We start from the raw sequence: 21,762 nt of genomic DNA on the forward strand, positions 1-21,762 counted from the left end.
TAAACTGCATCTTTTTGAGGAACTCATAATCCTGTGTGAGATATATACATTGAAAACACTGCAATACAAATGTCGCTCATGTAACAGAATTTAGTACAAAGTTTTATAGGTACACTAAAGAGGAAGTGATAAACTCTGACAGAAAAAGTTGGAAAAAATCTTTACAAAGACATTTACATTTCTAGTGGGTATAAAGGGACAGTAGATAATTTAAACATAAAGAAGTAGCTGAAATTCCATTAAAAACTTATCTTTCAGTACTGACCTTCCCCGTGTCTGGGGAGGGGGTAAGGGTGGGGACAATTAAATGCAAAGAGGAGAGGACAAACAAACGGTATACTCAGTGAGATTCAGGAGCACCAACATTAACAGAAACAAAGCCAGATTTGGATAGGGGCCTCAGAAAATTAGTCCCGGATGTACTGGGACACAGTGGGTCACCTCCTCCCACTACGTCCCTGGGCTTTCCCGTCCTCTACTCCAGGTATAAAACCAAGCACTCTTTTTTCCAAGATACCCTGATGGCTCAGGGGTCCAGGAGACCATAGCTCTGGCCTCTGTGACATTTTGAATGCCTCCTTACTAAGAACAGCAGTTAACAACAAGCTTTTGTTCATGGTCTTAATTCCCTGGTAAAGTAAATTAGGCAATGGCAAAAGTTGTGAGTTTGGTCCTTGGAGAAAATGTGGGCCTTACAAGATAGGAGTGTAAATTTTGGAGGGTTTTACTGAAGAAATAAAATATATCTTTTGTATCTTTCTTCCCTGGAGCCCTTCATTTTCATAATTGTGTTCCTGTTGGTTTAATTAAACATAAAAAAAGTAAGATGTTGAGTCCACCTGCCCTGGAGCAGACCCAGGTCTGAACTTTTTCAAATGCTTGATACGTTTTACTTGAAGGATTTGAAACATGCAATCATAGGTTACATAGTTCAGTTTTAGGTCCTACTGGATATATATATATATTTTTTTAATGTTTGAAAGCATAGTTTTATGGTAGTCCTTTTAGGAAGAATCCAGTATTATCTAAAATTATTAACAAAGTTATATGTATTTTACATAACAGTTTTTAGAATGTTGAGAATTAATTGAAAATAGAGTGATGAGTAAATGCTTAGGCTGAGATAATTTATTTCAATAAATTTCAAAAGCCTTGTCTTGAAATACTATCAGTAAACTTCTGTGATTTTTTTCTTTTTAAATTTGTTTCACTGAGAGCATAGCTATTTGTTTTTTTTTTTGTTTTTTTTTTTTCTTTTTTTTTTTTGCGGTATGCGGGCCTCTCACTGTTGTGGCCTCTCCCGTTGCGGAGCACAGGCTCCGGACGCGCAGGCCCAGCGGCCATGGCTCACGGGCCCAGCCGCTCCGCGGCATATGGGATCCTCCCAGACCGGGGCACGAACCCGTATCCCCTGCATCGGCAGGCGGACTCTCAACCACTGCGCCACCAGGGAGGCCCAGCTATTTGTTTTTATTGTAAAACAATAATAATAACAAAAAGCACACTCTCAAAAAAAAAAAAAACTTACCTTGGAACAGGTTCAAGCAAAGTCAGTCCATTGGATATTTGCATGTGATTCCTTTTATAAAATAAAATACCAATATCAACACAAAATTTTATCTTAGTGATACTGTAAGTAAGGTAAAAAAGTACTGTGTTTAATAAAATTTTTAAAAATCATTATGTAACATTAGGGTTTACCTATGTCTGTTTACACAACAATGTTTCAGGACAAGGGAAGAAATGATAGGAGTGTAATATTCTGCTTCCCTTATACCAGTGTTTCTCACTGGTATAGTTCTTGACATTTTAGGAAAGAAAATTGTGTTTTGTAAGATAGTTAATATCAATGAGCCCTGAGCACTATATACAGGTCATACATTTCAGTTATTTTAACAACTAAAATACTCTTTCACATTTCCAAATACATCAGGTGAGCATGGAAGTGTGGATGCTTACAGCACCTGGTTGAACAAACAAGGCATCCATCAACATGATTTGATAAAAGCATGGGTTGAAATGACAACTCCATGTTGCCTACTCTGTAGAAGAAAAATCATTGAAATGGAAAATCTCAAGAAACTTCAAAATTTCAAAAAGTTTGATTTTTTAAGTTTGCCTAGTGCATGTTTGGTAAGACTATACTTCTGAAGGCCTAAATAGCACTTAGCAGCTTTTCACCAGGGGTTGCCTTAGAGACAAAACATGAGCAGGAGAAGGGTATGGAGCAGGGGGACTAGGTAGAGGAAGAGGAGAAACTGATCACCACTTACTTGTAGAAAACAATCAAAACTAACCTCATTGTACCTTCCATCCTAATTTATCTTAGTCAAGGCCATAAGTCATAAGTAGACTTTATAAATAACCCTCTTTATACCTATTTTAATCCCATATGGCTTCGTATCTGTCCTAATTTTACCCATTGTCCCACCTCCCTGACCTCCTTGTAGGAATTTCATCCATGACTCTATCAATTTTTCACTGCTTGTGGCTTCAGTGAAATTATTGAATGCCTCCTCACATGACATATTTCAGAGTCCATCTCTGTAAATATCCTCTTGCACATATTTTCAGCTCCCTTTCTCCTTTGTCATTCTCCATTATACTAGTCTAACATAACCAAAACCCCCATCACACCTGGCAAGAGAATATAGCTGGAAAAAATACACATTTCAGGATAAATCACTACTAAGTCTCCATTATTACCCAAAAACACTACTCAACCATTCCCCCAAAAAACCATATCTCTCCTCTCATCAAAGTATTAATGCTTCTCCCTATCACTCTAAGAAAATAGAAAGGATCACATTAGAACAACTTCATCATACTAGTACCAAATCTCTCAGCTTGCATTAATCTCTAGAACTTCTTTTTTACTTTCTCCATAAAATGAAAGTTTTTGCCTGCTTTAATCTAAATCTAATACCTCTATTTGCATCTTGGATCCCACTGTCTCAACATTCAAAGGGTTGTGTCTTCAATTATCCCCTTTACTTCCTCCATCAATTTCTCCCTTTTGTTACATTATACCCATGAAAACACACATATACCTTGATATCTTCAATTTTAATAAAATGCTCTTTCTTTACCCATGTCACGTCAGCTTACCAACTAACATGTTTTTTTTTTTTTTAACTAAGCCTCATTGTTATTTTTTCCAGTGGTTTCTCTTGTGATTGTAATTTGTCTTTAATCTACCAAGTCTACCTTCATGTAATTACACTCTGAGGAAAAATAGGACAAAATATATATTAGGAAAAATAATAGTTGAGAAATTGCAAAATTTCTGCATTAACCATAATCCATAGATCCAGGAAGCTTATAAAATCATAAAGAGGGGGAAAACTACAAAGAAAAAACTTACTTAGATACGTTATACTCAAACTTATGAAAACCAAAGATAAAAAGAAAATGTTAAAAGCAACGAGAAACAGAAACACATATTACATGCAGTCTCGTGAACAATAATGTGTGTGATGTCTGTCTTCTCACCTGAAAGAATGGAGGCTGAATGACAATGGAATAAAATCTTTAAAGTGCTAAGAGAAAAACATAACCCAAAACCACCTGTCAATCTAAAATTCTATATCCAAAATGAAAGTCAGATAGATACACTTTTGGATACATAAAGGCCAAGATAATTCAGTTCCAATAGACCTGCACAATGAGAAATGGTCACACTTTTTTTTCATTTGGAAAAATATGGCTCCACTTACATATACAGCAGACAACTTGATATTGTCCTACAGTTCTCACATGTTCTGTTCTTTTATGTCACTCTCTTTTTTCTCTTCATGCTTCAGCTTAAATATTTTCTACTTACTCTCTTCAAGTTCATTTATTTTTTCCCCTTATGTTCAGTTTGTTCATTAGTTTAATGAATTGTTCATGTGTGATTATTTATCTATCTATCCATAGATTATTTATCTATCTATCCTATGTGTGATTATTTATCTATCTATCTATCTATATTCTCTATCTATATATATGTTTATACATATATATCTCTGCATATGTATAGATCTATATCTACATCTACATTTACATGTATTCTTACTTCAGTATTTTTCCTAGCATTTTCTTTTGATTCTGTTTTATAGATTCCATGTCTCTGTTAAAATTTCCCATCATTTTACACCTGTTCTCCATATTTTACATGAAGCCCATAAGTTTCAAGTTCCTGTCTGATAATTCCAGCATCTTTACTTCTGGGTTTGTCTTTATTAACTGTTTCTTCTTTTGAGTATGGATTACATTTACTTGGTTGTTTGAGTGTTGTATAATTTTTCTGTAGAAGCACTCTCTCTGCTAAACAGTCTAGCCACCCAGTTTTAGAATTGCTGTAAGGTTCTGTTTGCTCTTTAGATTTGCCTAAATTTTTCTACAGCTCAGGAAATTTCTTTCTGTGCTTCTGACCTTCCTCCAGCATTCAAAATATGGGTACCTTATTCTCTGCAGTGCCAGAGAAGATGTTTCTTACTCCTCATGTCCAACCTTCAGCCTTCTGCAGGTGAAAGCCAGCAGTCTTTCAGATTTCTTTCAATTCTCCTGCCCACTGCCCTCTCAGTCTTTGGTTCCTAAGAGACCAAGTTGTTTTGAATTTCAGCTTTTCTTACCTGCTTTTGGTATATTGCACTTAGGTATCTAAAGTAGATCCATGGGGGAAAAAAACAAAAAAACAAAGAGTGGGTGAAATTTATCCTTGTGCCTGGGATATCTTGGAATTCTATTCTGCCATCCAAGTGTATACCCAGACATTAATGATTTATTAACACTTAGTTTCACTTTTTCTTATTCCGGTCTTTGACATGTTCATTATTTTCTAGACACCCTATCATTTTTTCCAAGGATAAAAACAGCTCAGTCTCCTTCTTCTATAAATGGCTTGTGTTTCTCTGAAATTTAGTTCAGTTAGGTTTCCTCGAATCTTCAGCTTTCTGGTAAACTTAAAATATATTATTTTTTTAGCTTATGTGGTTGTTTTTTGTTGTGAGTGTGAAGACTATAGTCTCTAACAATGTTTTAAGTTCTAACTAGAAGCAGACATTCTCTTATTTGCTATTAATTTAGGTTCAGACTCCCATCCATTTCTCTATAGATTGCATTTGAAAGTCTAACATAAAAAGTTGGAGACGGTCTTTTGCATCTATCTCATCCAGAGAGAAAGTATGAGTATTTAGGGCTAGAATATATGTAGTAAATCCTATTAAATGTGAATCATTAAAATATCTTGAGTTTCTGTATTTTTTCAATCAAGTGGGAATACTGATTGATACTACTTTAAAAAAACAGTTTTAACAGACTTTCCCATGACTTACAGATTAGAAATGAAAACGAACTAGAGTTCATGAGAACTCTTTATAAACTTTAAAGAAGTATAGACCTGCTGATTTTTATTACCATTAAGAAATAATACTTTTTGAATCAATAATGGTTCTAAGATTATATCTTAGATGCTTCCAGTTTGTAAAAAAAAATCACACATTAACAACTGCCATCCGTTCTGGTGCGTATCGCTGACAACTTCTCAAATTCTTCATCCTCTGTGACAGGATATGATTTTTTTCCCTTGAGAAATATGCACAGTATAAATGCAAGTCAGCTGGTATTTTGCATATCTAGGGAATATCTCTATTAACAACTTATTACTAATTCATTACTCATTCAGAATTTCACACCTACTTCTTGACTAAAATATATATGTAAATATTTAATGTCAACCCAGAGAAATTTGTTCAAAGTCTACAAATCTAAGTCAAATATTATTTAAATTCCAAATTTTCAGTTAGAGATAAGATGGACATGAAATGGGCAGGAAATGGAAATGTAAGAGATAAATTTCATGTTAGTACATTTAAAAAATGTGTTTGATTCCAAAATATGCATTTAAAATTTTTTTCTGTTTTAATATCTACCATAATTTATTTATAGTCTTAGTTCAATTATCCTTTCTTTGCAACTTAGGACATTTAATATTTGCATAGCAATATTATTCCTTGGTAGGAGTTGCATGAATTTTAGGTTACTTTAGATTGTTAATGAGATCTAATAATAATATTTCTGATGCCATCAATTTTCAACTATCCAAGTAAATGTTAACAAGGTTAACATGGGTAATTGGAATCCATACATATGTGCACAATTTGTCTAAATATATTTTTTACTTGCTTGCTTGCTTGTTTCAAATAACAGCTCCAAGGAAAAGAGAAATGATTGACCTAAATAATGTCTCCTTTCTCTTTCATCTTCAGTAAAGAGGCTAATAAGAACTGTGGTTGGTTGGGAGGGGCTAAAATAGAGTCAGGAAAGAAGCATGAGCCAACTAGAGTGGCAGCTGGAAAAAGATATGAACCGAGACACGTTTAAATTGGAGTTGAATGAGGAAATTACAAAAATGTTTGTGAAACCCAATCTATGTAAAACATAAAGATTTTCTGAGAGATGTAAAGAAAAAAAATGGAGCATGTGAAATTCATGCAGTGTATTTCAACATGCATTTAAGAAGCATTATTCTGCACAAAACACTGAGCATAATATGAAAGCACAAAGATAATATCAGGCCTCAGATCTGGCCTATATGACTAATAAGTTACAATGATAAGTGTTATCATAGTTAAGAAAAAAATCCATAAATGCTTATCTTATAGAAATAAATGATTATCAAAGTAATCAAGGTATTAATAAATGTTTCCTTACCAGTATATCCAATATTAATTGTGAAAAAATTCTTTTAGTAAGGATTACTAAATGGTTTCTCAGAAAGAAGAGATAATTAATGGCTAAGAGAACCAGAGAAGGAAGTATTTGCTACTTAACTTTTTTATATGATGATTATAGAATATTATCAAAAGTAGGAAGCAAAGGATGGGGAAAAAACAACCCTCTCCCAAAGTATAAAATATATAGCTGAAAATGATAATAAAACTCAATGTGTCCATAGAAGTCATGTAATAATGATGAAACAAAATAAGTACTTGGAAATAAAACACTTAGTAATGATATTTAATATTTTGTATTGTAACAAAATTTTTAAAACTATATTTATTCTAAGTAATCACTTGTAGCTATCCTTTCTGAAAGGCATGCAATCTAGAAGGGAACACATCGATATGTCCGAGTTGATCTACTTTTATTTTTATAATTTGAATGGCAAAATAAAATGTCAAGTATGCCTCCAGCATGAGGAAAGAGACACGACATTTCAAGGCAAAGCAGCTAGTTGCGATACCACAGTTAGTATTCTCTCCTTAACCAGCTCCATTTATATCAGCTCCATTAAGTTTACTATCCCACCTCATCTGCAGCCCAAACCTTCTGACCTCTGAGTGTATTGTTTGCATTTTCTCTGATAGGCTTGATGTTCTTTGCCTTCATTCATTGTTCTCTTTCTAAAATTTTAAGCTTTACAGTTAATTTTTAAATGTTAATGCCTCTGCTGCTTACTATTTCAGTTTCTGAACATCTGGATAGGGGATGAGAAAATGTTATTTACTCTATGAAAGGAAAATGGTATTCTTAAACATTCCTTTCTTTTCAGATATCATGAGCTTCATCATATTTCCAATTCCCATTTATTCAAGTCCAAAGTATTGCAAGTGTCCCCTTAGGACTATCTGTTTTGATCCCCCCCTATTCTAAGTCATCTCATAAATTACAATTTCTTCATAAAGTTCTTTGATCATATTCCTTTTCTCCAATATCTCCACTGTCTTTACCTCATCTCCTTTCATTTTGCATTTGAGTCCATCCCCAATCTGTGAAAGAACAACATCTCCGGCCTCATCTTTTACTATTTTCTCATATGATTAATACAAATTATTTGTATCCTGTGTTTCCTTTTTCCATAGTGTGTGCTGATCTTTTCTCACCATTAGTAGTATTTTTTCTCTTGGTCTCTATTTATTGATATCTCATCCACTCTTTTAAGTTTAGCTGAGTACAGCTCTTTATAGGCTCTATGCAACCTTACAGGTACTTAAAAGGAAATGTATCTAAAACTTAATTTATTATTTTTTTAATACCCAGACCTACAGATCTATCTATCTGTGATGTGTATACCTTGGTTATGGCATCATCAGAAAAAAACCATCCAGGAAATAAATCTGAAAACATCCTTGGCTTCCTTTCTCTACTGTAAATCAATTCTGATGTGTCATTTGTATCATTTGAATATGTCCTTTCCACTACATTCCCTACAAATACTGTCTTAAGTCAGGTGCTTTACCAATTTTCACCAAGGTTTTATAATAATAGTCAGGGCTGGCTGCTCCCCACCAATTTCATCCATTCAATCACCACTAGCATGGACATCTATATCTGGATGTCTCAGAATCAAATTATACTCAACATATTTCAAACTAAATTCACAACTCACCTCTCTCTCAAAAATGGTGTCTTTTCAATTCCCTCCACTTTAAATGACATCCTAATCAAACTGGTTATGCAAGCCAGGGACCCTGGGGAGCAGTGTCCTGGCACCACCTCTCTCCTGACTTCTGAGAGTCAATGGTGCATATTTCTCCCAATTCCAAATCGGTGACATCATGCTGATATGTTGAAGTTCGCCTTAATGGGAATATTTATACCATGGAAATTGGCAAATCGTACAATTTCAGCACTTACTATTTTTATTTTTGATTTTTCTTTTTTTATCAGGGAGTCAGTTTACCAGCACATCCCTGGGGGCATTCACCACGACAGTTATTCTCCTTTTCCAATTCATCTCAAACATGTCAGGGTTTTATAGATGTTTAACTTATCTCATGTCAGTTTATTCTTTTAATTCTATGTCCATTTATACTCAAGGTGTATCACTGAAATAATTTCCTCAAAATTTTTATCTTTTCTTCCTTGGAATATGCCTACAACACTACTATTAAAGTGATCTTTCTGTAATGAAAATCTGATTATATAATTCTTCTATTTAACATTAACAGTAGCTCCAAAATACTAGAAAATAAAATACCAATTCCTGCACATGTTGTGGAGGCCATTTGTACACTGTATGGTCTTTACTGATCTCTCTAAAACACTATCCTCCTGCTTGGTGTCAGTTATCCAAATGCTATGCCTGTAGAATTATTTTCAAGTCCTCCCTCAGACTCAAGCAGTCTTCTCATATCATTTCAAATGCTGTTCATTCTCATTTTAGTACCCATTTTGCAAGCTCAAAATGCCCTGCCTATCTAAAATCCAACTGTAAAATCTCATCTGGTAAACTTTTCCAGATTATTTCACTTATGCTCATTTCAATCTTGTCCTATAAATAAAACTTCTATTACTACTAATGTAATGCTTTGTATCATGAAAGCACACACATTGACATTTTAAATTCATTTTTGTATTCTTGGGTCCTGGCTTAATCTTGGTGACTATCTTACACATAACAATAATCAACATGAAAAATATCAGTCTAAATGACAGAGATCTCTCTCTCTCTTTTTTTTTTTTTTTGCGGTACACGGGCCTCTCAGTGTTGTGGCCTCTCCCGTTGTGGAGCACAGGATTGGGACGCGCAGGCTCAGCAGCCATGGTTTACAGGACCAGCCGCTCCGCGGCATGTGGGATCTTTCCGGACCAGGACACGACCCCGTGTCCCCTGCATCGGCAGGCGGACTCTCAACCACTGCGCCACCAGGGAAGCCCCAGAGATCTCTTTTGCTCCTTTTTTCACTTCAAGTCAGGGGACATTTCCTGTGTGTCTTCTGTGTACCAAGAACTGTGAATATTGGTTTTAGATCCTTCATGATGTGTGTACTTGTAGCACTGTTATATTATTAAAAGGATTAATGTTTGTCATGTGTGGGTGTGCATGTAACTTTCTTCTAAGAATTATGGCAACAGGTTTGACCTTTAGACAGTATTATTTAGTTTTAAAGATAGTGTCTAGGCTTGATAGGGCACATACTGTGCCAATGAGTTTAGGAATTATGGCTGACATATTAATTGCACATCTATCTATCTATGTATCTATCTATCTATCATCTATCTATCTAGTTTATATTAAAAAGGAGAATTTTATCTGCTAAGTGCATATGTCTGTATTCAGTTAGTTACATAGTATTATCATCCACTTTCTACAAGTGAATTAACTAGACAGAAATTAAGTAAACTTTACAACGTCACACAGGAAATAAATGGAGAAAACAGAATATAAACCTAGGCAGTTTGGCTCCAGAGTATCTGCTTTTAACTGCTACTTATTGATTCAGTTACTAATTGATAAAATATCCAGACATCTAGGAAAAAAGTGCAAAGATGGGTCTTCCTTTAAATTTTTAAATCACCTCAAACTTTTGTCTTCTGCTTTGTAAACATAAGACCAATTTTTTTGGTGGGATTAAAGAAAGCATTGTGGTGCCTGAGTCAACTCTTTAGTATACCTCCTGATGGAAAAACAGGTGTTACTAAGGAAAGCGTGTGTGTGTAATAGAGTATATTTATGGAACACATCAGAGATTAAACATAATTATTTTTTTCAGAAATTATATGAAATTGGGGGAGCATCAAACTTAAGCAAATAGTGTTTAATTACTTTAAATTAAATTTTGTTGAACAAGACAAAAAGGAAAAAGATAATTTTAACATATACCAATTATTTTCACTTTATGGAAGTCTAAATAAATTCAATTCTTTGGAAGAAAAATGTTTTTCTTTGTAGCTCAGTGCAGCACATTCCTAAATCAGAAATATTTTGTTCTGAAAATAGTGTTAGTAAGATATTTTAAATGCACTGTTTAAACATGTGGATTTTGCTGATTTTAGATTTGAAATAAGGCACAGCTCATGCAAAATATTAATTGATTTATAGCTAGCTCAGTTGACTGTGATTTCATGCAGCGCAAATGTGCTTACAGTAAGTGTTATGACCTCCCAGGGAAGAGTCCACAATATTGAGCAAAGCAGCATTGAGCAAAACAGCCACTGGAAAAGTATTAACCAATTTCTGCCTAGCTTCTAATGTGTCTGAAGGGAGCTTTTGTTGTGTAGATTATCTTGCTGCTTTTGCTATCATGTCGGATTTTAGCCAGGCTTATAATATTTTCCAATTACGGGGGAGAAAAAAAAGATGAATAAATGGGACTGTAAAATATTAAGATATGATCACAGACTAGGAAAGAAAAGAGAGGCAGGAGGCCAACCAAATCCCATTTATATACCATGTCAGTCTGCTCTTCCCTTATGTGCTTTACTACCAAATTCCTTCACTTTCTCTCTTCTCTCTTCACCATCCCTCAGCTTGCTGGGCTGAAAAGATAAGGACCCATTTCCTTAGGGGAATCAGTTCTTGTAACAGTTAATAAACCTGCTAAGTGCTGAAGCACCCAAGGTAAGGCACCCGTAGATCTGGAAAGAACAACCTGTCTCACAAGAACCATGGCTTCCCAGAGACATTTGGAAGTTTATTGATTTCAAGAGAATGGAAATCTCGGACATACGTGCTCTTTTCTCTAAGGAGTTTATCAGAGCACTATTACCTGTTTGGCTCTGTGTCTCTTTGGGTAACAGAGAGTCATTGTCACGGTTTAAACATTGTGCTGGGAAAGCAAATATCACAGAGGGATTTTAAGAAATCTGAACTTCATCTCTTTTTTATTTTTAATTTTTTTGCAGTACGCGGGCCTCTCACTGTTGTGGCCTCTCCCGCCATGGAGCACAGGCTCTGGAGGCGCAGGCTCAGAGGCCATGGCTCACGGGCCTAGCCGCTCCACGGCATGCGGGATTCTCCCGGAATGGGGCACGAACCCATGTCCCCTGCATCGGCAGGTGGACTCTTAACCACTGCGCCACCAGGGAAGCCCTGAACTTCATCTCTTTTATGGAAATGTTCCCATTATAAATAGTGACAAACTTATGCTGATAATTATCTCTTTTATCTTGTCTCTTCTCTGGTTTTTATGGCCCCAGAACATGTCTGACTCACCTTTGTATCTCTTTAAGTCCTAAGAGGGTGTCCTGCCTTTTGTAGGTTCTCAATATGGAAAGAAGATAGTTCTCTAAAATCCATGTGGCTTTTGAAATATTTCGATAAGAAGCACCAAAATACCAACTTAGAAATGTACTTAAAATCAACTTCTGAATCTTTATTTTTTAATTTGTTTTTTAAACTAATATCAAGCTCACATAATGTGTCTAGCATTCTTGATTACTTTCCTTAAAAAATTATTTTTGCATTTGGACTACCTTGAAATATTCTTGCCAGTCTCAATATCATTTTAAAAAATGTTGTTGGCTGTGCGACTTGTGGGATCTTAGTTCCCTGACCAGAGATTGAACCCAGGCCAATGGCAGTGAAAGCCCAGAGCCTCAACCACAGGGCTGCCAGGGAATTCCCTCATTATCATTTTTAAAGTGAAGAAATGAAGTACCCAACAATTAAATATTTTTAACGGTGAACAACAGAATTCAAACCCAGCAAATTGGAACCCAAGATTAGAGTTTTCCCACTATACTATGCCTAGATCATTTTTTTCAAATATTTAATTTTAAAAACCAACAAACAATCATATCAAAGAAAGAATTCTGCTTTTTAAAATTTTCATTATATGCATATATATTTTAAATTTCAGAATAAGAAGAAATATTTGTGTGAATAATACAAGTGATGACAGGGGATATGGGACTTAAAATGGTTTTAAAGAATTTTGGGATGTGTGACTCATTCTAAAAGCATACCAGGTAGAAAGCAGAAAACTATAGTGAAAATTATTATCAAAAATCTGCTATCATTAAAGAATTTGTTCTGAGTGCTACCTTGCAAGTTTAAAGGTGTCAGGCCAAATTCTGATTTAGAGTAAGAAATACATGTTTGCTTATCTGTTTGATAATTGGTTAATTGAATCAAACTTTCTTGATAATCTTAACTTAGGAAGAGACATGCCATATATTTTTGAGAATGTTTTAAGTTTATATTTTACAAATTTTAATTAACTTAAATCTGTTGAGTGGTTACATATTTAATGTACATCTTTATAGGCATTTCTAGACATTGTAATGATATTTTGGCAAAACTTAACAAATGAAGTTATCATTTGCATGATCTAGAGGATTATTGTGAATGTATTTATAAATTAAAAAAAAAATTGTCTCAGGGGTTGCACTGACTGCAGTTAGAAAGATGTGTTTTATTTTTAGAACAAGCAGGCAAGAGGAATTTTTTTTTCGCATTATGGTTTATGATGTCCACTGGGTTGATCCTGACACAGATTCTACAACCTCTGTTTTCTCTACTGTCTCTTCAATAGAAAAAGAGATAGATGGAATAGTTTAAGATAGGATAGATAGGATAGACTAGGATGAGTGGAAAATAATAGGATAAACTAGACTGGAATAAAATAGAATAAAAATATAGAAGTAGGGCTTCTCTGGTGGCGCAGTGGTTGAGAGTACGCCTGCCGATGCAGGGGACACGGGTTCGTGCCCTGGCCCGGGAAGATCCCACATGCCACGGAACGGCTGGGCCCATGAGCCATGGCCGCTGAGCCTGAGCGTCCGGAGCCTGTGCTCCACAACAGGAGAGGCCACAACAGTGAGAGGCCCGTGTACCACACACACACACACACAAAAAATATATATATATAGAAGGCATCTAATAAGGAAGGTTAGTGTTATTTTGTGAAACATTCATGTAAGTTGTATATTCATGTCTTATACAGAAGAAGGAATGCTGCCCCAGGAAGTAGAATCTGAGACAAAGTTTAGTGTACAAGAGGAGGTTTATAAGTGAATTCCCTTGGGAGAGGGGTATGAGAGGCACCTAGCAAAGGGAAGAAATACATTGGGCAGATGGAGACATCAAGGTACAATGTAATTTCATTGGAAACCTAGGCTGACCCTGCACAGAATGATGAAGACATGAAGTCCCTTCAGAACTATACTGAGTATACTGTCTTAATCCCTTTCCCCCATGTTAATCAGTCACTGGATGCAAGCTGCTCAGGGAATCTTGGGTGAAGTGACTTTTTTCAGCTAAGATAATTCCCAAAGAGTTTTACTAATATTTGAGGATTGTCTATCGGCATCATGCCCAGTAGGTCCTTCACTCATGAGGGAAGATCGTAGTGGGGTAACACAGCATCTTGTAACAGTTCTAAAATGTAACAGTTCTAAAATGTTCATCTTTTGGATTAACAGGTATAGTGTTCCCTCCAAATTCATGTCCACCTATGATCTCAGAATATGACCTTATTTAGAAATACAGTCTTTGCAGGTGTAATAAAGGTAAGGATTGAAATGAAATCATACTGGCTTAGTGTGAGTCCTAAATCCAAGAGAATAACTTTATAAGGCACAGAAAGGACACACAAAGACACAAGGAAGAAGGCCATATGATGATGAAGGCAGAGATTAGAGTTATGTGGTCACAAGAAAATAAAATGCCTGCCAATACCAGAAGTTACAAGAGGTAAAGAAAATTGTTTATCTATAGCCTTTAGAGGAAGTGTGGCCCTGCTGAAAGCTTGATTTTGGACTTCTGGCCTCTTAACTTTTGAGAGAATGAATTTTTGTTGTTTTAAGCCACCAAGGTTTTGGTAATTTGATATGGCAGCCTTAGGCAACTAATAAACATATTTACACCATTTTCTGGTTTCCCTGTTCCTAACCTTAACCAATTATCCCTAACTTTGAAACCAAAATTTTTGTGGAAACTACTGAATCTAATCATAAAAAATAAAATGAGTTTGTTTCTTACTATTAAACTTATTAGATTATATAAAGAAATCTTATACAATTTACATAGTTTAATTTTTTAAAGTATTTTTAGCAAGAAAATATACTCAACCTGGTAGTTGTAAATTAATATTTTGGCTCTTGATCTTGAGGCAAATGAATTAAGTTTTGCACAAAGAAAACTACTGAGCACAAATCTTTGGCATAGACAAACCTTCATTCTCATATCATAAATACTCAGCAAAAAAACAGTAGCATAATAAATTACTTCTAGAGTGTTTTGCGTATACCACTACTTAAATGTTTGTTGAAGGAAAGAAGGAAGGGAGAGAGGAAGGAAGAAACGTGAGTAAAAAATGAAGGAAAGAATAAAAGCTAAAAAGGAAGAAAGGATGTATTTTACGATCTATAAAAATACTTAGTGCATCTCCCTATTATAAGAAAATGATTCTGAGAGCTGGGCATAGAAAAAAATGTTAAAAAAAAAAACCTTATGGCAAGATTCTGCAGAGACCTTTTCATGATTCTTTACCTTCTTAATTCTTTTTATCTCACTAGTGGGTCACAAGGAGATTTCAGGGAAGGTAATTGATCTTTTTCTGTTGTTCCTGGATTGACAGTGTCCATGGTAGGGAAGGATTTCTGAAAGAGAAAAAATATATATTTTAGATTGAAGTTGAAATATATAATAATAATAATATTAATAATAATGATATATTTATACAGTAGTTCATAATATCCTTGGTGCCTTTACAGGCATATGCACATGAAATAACCTATGTAAAAATTTAGCACAATCTATTTGCTCAGGTGGCACCTACTCAGTCTCCTTTATTGCCTCTTTCATGTCAATTCATTTCCTATTTTTGGAAGATATTTGGGTGTGATTTTCTGCCTTTGCATTATATTTCACTGAACTAACTCATATGGCTTAAACATGACTGAAGTCACAGCAAGTAAAGCTCTGTAGACAGCACAGATTTTTGTTTGTATGTAGGAAATTTGCTCCTCTGGGACAAAATCACAAATGCACAAATGCTCAGAGTATTCCAACTTCTCCTAGGAGGTGTGGCTTACACTTGCAGAAGACATTTCTCAGGGTGAAGCGCTTTTTAAAAGGATGCTTTTAACCTCTGCTTTTGCTCACAGTGCAGCTTTAAGCACCAACTTTTCTCTTCCTACTGAAGATGCTACTTGGCTGACCACTGCCAGGTAAGCAATATTCCTATTGGTGGTTGCATAATTCTAAGTCCTATTTACCAAAGAAAATAATAGGATAAATCAAATGATTCTTGTCATTGTCTAAATGGACTACTGTCTCATGATGGGCAACTGGAAAATTCACATTACCCAGTAACCAGATCACACCCACTAACTCATGTAATCCTTTTTTTCTAAGTTAAAACTCTTGCCTCAAATCCTTGTTTTAACAATATGCTGATGTAATAAAGGGTACTTGATACAAGTACTTCTCTTCACTCTTGTGTGAGGGAAGGCAATATGTAGGCTATGAATGCTGGTGAGATTAATATGGCTTTGCACAAAAAACCAGGATGGAGAAGCCACCAAATGCTTATAGCCAGGAACTAGAGGAAGGCTGTTGGGCTTTGTGGGTTAAACCAAAACTGTTATTTGAACATCAATAATCCAGCACTGTGATTTCCACTGGGAATGAAAGACATGCTTACTTGCTCTTACCAAATGTGTCGGAGACATAGAATATTCATTTGAAGTTGTTGCTCCTAAAACACTTCACCGAGACCAGGCATCTTTTCAGTTGACTGAGGTGCTTTCTTCTACAACAGCCATACTTACTACAGAGTAAGTATGGCTGCCTGTTCCACTATTTTGTCAGGTCCATTGTGGTGACACATTCCTTCCTTTTATAGTTGAAGCTGTGGTGGTGCTTTTCTTCAGAAAGCCACTGTAATTCTACTAGAATATAATTTCCATGAGAGCAGAGAAGAGGTCTATTTTGTTTACTGCTGTATCCCCAGGGCTTAGAACAGCCCCTGGCATAAAATAGGAGGTTAATACACATATGATAGACGAATAACTTCAGTCAGGACTAAAGAAGAGTACTTATGCAAAGTCTGCTCCAAATTTGGGGTATTCAATACTTATCCTAAAATACAAACTTGACTCACCCTTTAAAACAGACTATAAAACCTTCACAACGCAATCTGAATAAAAGAGATGCTATCATTTGAATTATTTTATCCATGATTCAAAAAGTAGTTATTTTCTTCATATTTCTTATTTGCTGAGCACCGTGTATGGTGCTATGATGGCTGCAATAGAAATATTAAGCTTGGTCCCTGAAGTATGTAGCTTATAATTCAATTGCAATTACAAGAATGAAACTTGAAAAGTATTGGTGTAAATAAAGACTTTTTAAATAAGTGCCTAATGGAGGCATAGATTAGTGTGACAGATGTGGGGAGGAAAATAATCCAGATTTTACCTCAGGGAAAGACTTGACCAGTTGCTGGGGATGTGGTCAGGACACAGCCTCCAGCTGTTGGCCCCTTCAGTCTGCCTGAGGGTTTGCCTCAACTACAGAGAGACTCCTCACTGGGGGTTACTCCATGGCTTTGATGGCTCATACCTGGTAACTGGGTGAGTCAAGCAAACAAATATTTGGCATTTTGGAGCAACATGGGCCAATGATGATAGGCAAGGCTCACTCCAGATTCTCCCAGGAGGTTGGCCAGTGCTCTCTTGGGTGTGCACTGCAATTCAATTTCTTCTCTTGTCCAACTCTTCTTCTCTCCCCTCCCTTCCACAAGTGTTGATCCCCATCTCTGCTCATCTCCATCTCTGTCTCCTGCTAGAAAACATAACCTGTGACCTTCAGAATAGCTCGAGGCTATAATGAGAGGTTTAAAACAAGCAAGCAAACAAAAAAACTTGATTGCATAAAAGGCCAATGGATTTGACAGTGAGAGCATTTCTGGGGAAGCAATATTCAGAAAATGATGGTAAAACTATGCGTTGAACACAGACTCTGTGCCTTGCCCTGTGCTAAATGGTTTATACAGTTTATACATATTATTTCATTTAATATCCAACACAATACGTCAGGAATTAATATTCATGTATTATGGATGAGGAAAGTTATTCATAGAGAAGACAACCAATTCTCCTATGTTACTGAGTGGCAGAGTTGTTCTTAAAACCTGGTTTGATGAATTCAGACTTAATTCTTTTAACTAGTTTTAAGTTCAAGTTGGAAGTAGTGACCAGATAATTTAAAGGATAACCATTATTTACAGGACATATAGAAATAGAACGCTCTCAGATGGGGGCTTATTGTTTTACATATCCTCATTTCTCATCTCCCTATAGTATAGGGTCTTGTTATTGGGTTAGCAATTTTTTCTGGATACTTCCTTTCTACTTTTAGCCTGCTTATTGCAAAAACCTTTTGAAGATTACATCCCCTAATAATACTGATTCCATCCCATCCTCACCACTTTTCCTTCATACCCTTTGGTACCTGGATCATAGGTTAGCTTCAACCCTTCGTTGTTTTTTTTTTTTTTTTTTGCGGTACGGGGGCCTCTCACTGTTGTGGCCTCTCCCGTTGCGGAGCACCGGCTCCGGACGCACAGGCTCAGCGGCCATGGCTCACGGGCCCAGCCGCTCCGCGGCATGTAGGATCTTCCCAGACTGGGGCACAAACCCGTGTCCCCTGCATCGGCAGGCGGACTCTCAACCACTGCGCTAGCAGGGAAGCCCCAACCCTTCGTTTTAATGATTGGTAGCATTAAGAGGTATGCAAAGGGACCACCTTTGAAAGTATGGGTTTCCTTAACCTTTTCTTTTCACCCACTTCTGCTCTTTTCTACTCAAGCAATCTATTCTTAGGATAACATCCTAAACTATCTCACTATCTGAAGATGTAATATCTTTCATATCTCAAAATCTGATATTCCTCTGACTGATTCTAAATAACTACTCTTTCAAAGTCCCCATACTCCTCCTACTAAAGTTGGTGTTCAGCTTAACAGTACCAAAATAACACTTTAATTTCCTGTTTTTAACTATTATAAAAATCCATCTGACTTCATTTTCCTTCCAATTTAACCTAGAAAGTCTGCTAGTCATTTCAATGATATTCTCACTAGCATCCTTTATTCTTATATTTTTAAGTGTGTGTGTTTTTTATGTGCAGCCTCTAAATGGTCACTGCTATGTCAACCAAACACAATTGTTTTCTGTGATGCAAGGATGAGGCCTGTCTAAAAATAACCCTATTGCTCCCTCAAGGTTTATTGGAAGAGTGAACTATCAAGACTCCTTCTTCAAGCAAAAGAGCTGCACTCAAGCTAGATTTTCCACGGAGTCAATGTTTTTCTCCTCCTCACAGATGATGGGAGAATTTTCCATGCACCCTGGTCTCTACATAGTGGATGCCTGGCTCCCTCAGATAACTCCTGGAAATAGCTGCCCCCAAATTCAGATTCTTGTCACCACAATGATAATTTTATTTCCAAACTTGATTTACAAATAGAAAAAGCAAAAGCATACTGATGTTTTATGATGTTTCTAATATCTATATTTATCCCTATTATTTTGAAAGTAGACACAAGTTTTCTGGGGCAGAGAGAGATTATTACTGTTACACCAATAACCACATTTATTCCTCCCTGGCTCAATTTTTCTCTCTTCTAGAGCATTGTGATGAGAGCCAGATGTCACCCTACATGAGCCTGGTGCCCTCAATGTGTTGACTATGAAGAATTAATCTTTCACACATTTTTTCCTGGGGTTCCTACTGCTGCATATCTGATATTTTTCACTGGCTAGTCTCTCAACTTTGCTCAGCAAATATTTTGCTCAGCTTTAACAAACTGCATTCCTGGTTCCCTATAATGTCTCCTTTATAAGTCTAAAATCCTCTAAATTTCAACACTATTTCAGCTTAATAAACTCCTTCCCTGACTTCCCTGGTGGTACAGTGGTTACGAATCCACCTGGCAATGCAGGGGATGTGGGTTTGATCCCTGGTCGGGGAAGATCCCACATGCCCCTGGGCAACTAATCCCATGCGCCACAACTACTGAGCCCACGCTTTAGAGCCCACAAGCCACAACTACTGAAGCCCACGTGCTCTAGAGCCCATGATCTGCAGCAAGAGAAGCCACCGCAGGGAGAAGCCCGCTCACCACAATGAAGAGTAGTCCCTGCTCGCCACAACTGGAGAAAGCCCGCACTCGTCAAAGAAGACCCAGCACAGCCAAAAAGGAAAGAAAAAAAAATCCTTCCTTTTTTTATTACACACATACATACACACTTATCAATACATACCCTTACTTCTCCATTCCTTTATCATTACTCAGCTCTAACATTAAGCCTTCCACTGTTCCCTTGATCCTAATTCCAGCTACCTAGACCATGAGCATTGCAATAAGGACCATAATATTTTTGTTCCAACAAAATTGCGTTTAAATATCCTTTCTGCAATGTGTTAGCTATGTGATCTTGGTCATAAAATATATGTTTCAGTTTCCTCTTTGGAAAACTGAAAGTACTAATAACTACTCTGGAGGAAGATTAAAAGAGATAAAATATGTAAAGTGCATATCCTTCACTTACCTTAACCCTATCAAAAAAAAAAAAAGAAAGTCTTATTTTTAATAGATAATTCTTTGGCTCACAACACTCTCCAATTGTATAATTCCTTCCTTCCTTCCTGTCTTTTCTTTCATTGCTAAACCCCTGAAATCCTAGTATTTATTTGTTTATTGTGCACATTGCACTCATGGCCTCATCTCCAATTGTTTCCTCCTTTACCCATTGTTTTGTGCTCAGTCTTGACTTTCTAATGACTGATACATGTGACCTCATCTCAGTTCACATTCTATTTTTCACCATATTGTAATACTTACAAACATTGACCACATTATCTTAAAATTGTCCTTTCCCAAGTTTTCTAAGAGCATTTTATTTTCTGTCTCTTCATCTACTTCTCTGAGCTCTCTTTTCCATTGTCTTTTATTAGCTACTTCCCCTTGTGTATGTGTGTCCCCTGGAAGTATTATCGTCTTTGTTTGTCCCTTGTTGTAGTCGATGTCTGTGAGCTAATCATTAAGGACAAGGCTTCTCTTTCTTAACTTGAAAATGTCCCTGCATGCACTTTGTTTTGTTGGGTTGGTTTGCCCATGTGGTAAACTATTGGTTTTGCCATCATTTTCAACCCTAACTAGATAACCCAAAATCAAATGTATAATCTAATAAAACTCTTTTAACAAAAGATTTCTTGTGTAACCCAACTATATAAAGAAATAAAAAGGGGAGAAAATAAAAAATAAACAGTAAAGGAGAAAACAAGCATAGTTCTGTAATTCTATAGTTTACTCTCTGAATGCTCTGAATTACTGTGTGAGTGTTTGTTTTGTAAAATTGCAAGAAAAAGAGGCTATACTCTTCAAGATGTTCATAATACCTTAAACCTTTATCCTCACAAATTCTTCTGAAAAGGCTCTGTGTGTTCTTAAGATATTATAATAACACTCTACTATTCACTATAAGAACAAAATGAGTATGTAGGAAAGAAAAAAAGGACTTTTTTTTTTTTTTTTTTTTTTTTTTTTTGCGGTACACGGGCCTCTCACTGTTGTGGCCTCTCCCATTGCGGAGCACAGGCTCCGGACGCTCAGGCTCAGCGGCCATGGCTCACGGGCCCAGCCGCTCCGCGGCATGTGGGATCCTCCCAGACCGGGGCACGAACCCATGTCCCCTGCATCGGCAGGCGGATTCTCAACCACTGCGCCACCAGGGAAGCCCAAAGGACATTTTTTTTATTTGACTTTTCCCGAATAAAAATAGTCTCTAAAATGTCACAAGCACATAAATACATATCCCCGACTCTGAAGAGATCTTATTCATTGTTCCCACAGTTTGCATCTATTTGACTAGTTTTATGAATCCTTAATTAAGACTTTGTTCACAAAAAGTAATATTTGGCGAATCTAATTACTTCTTGATTTAACTTAAAAAAAAATTCTTGCCTCTGTTTTCTCTCTCTTACTTTTTCTCACACCTGAACTTCTACCTTCATATTACACAACCGGTATTGCCTAAAAT

Source organism: Mesoplodon mirus (genome assembly GCF_964341445.2).
Source record: "Mesoplodon mirus genome assembly, chromosome: 2".
Lineage (NCBI taxonomy): Eukaryota > Metazoa > Chordata > Mammalia > Artiodactyla > Ziphiidae > Mesoplodon > Mesoplodon mirus.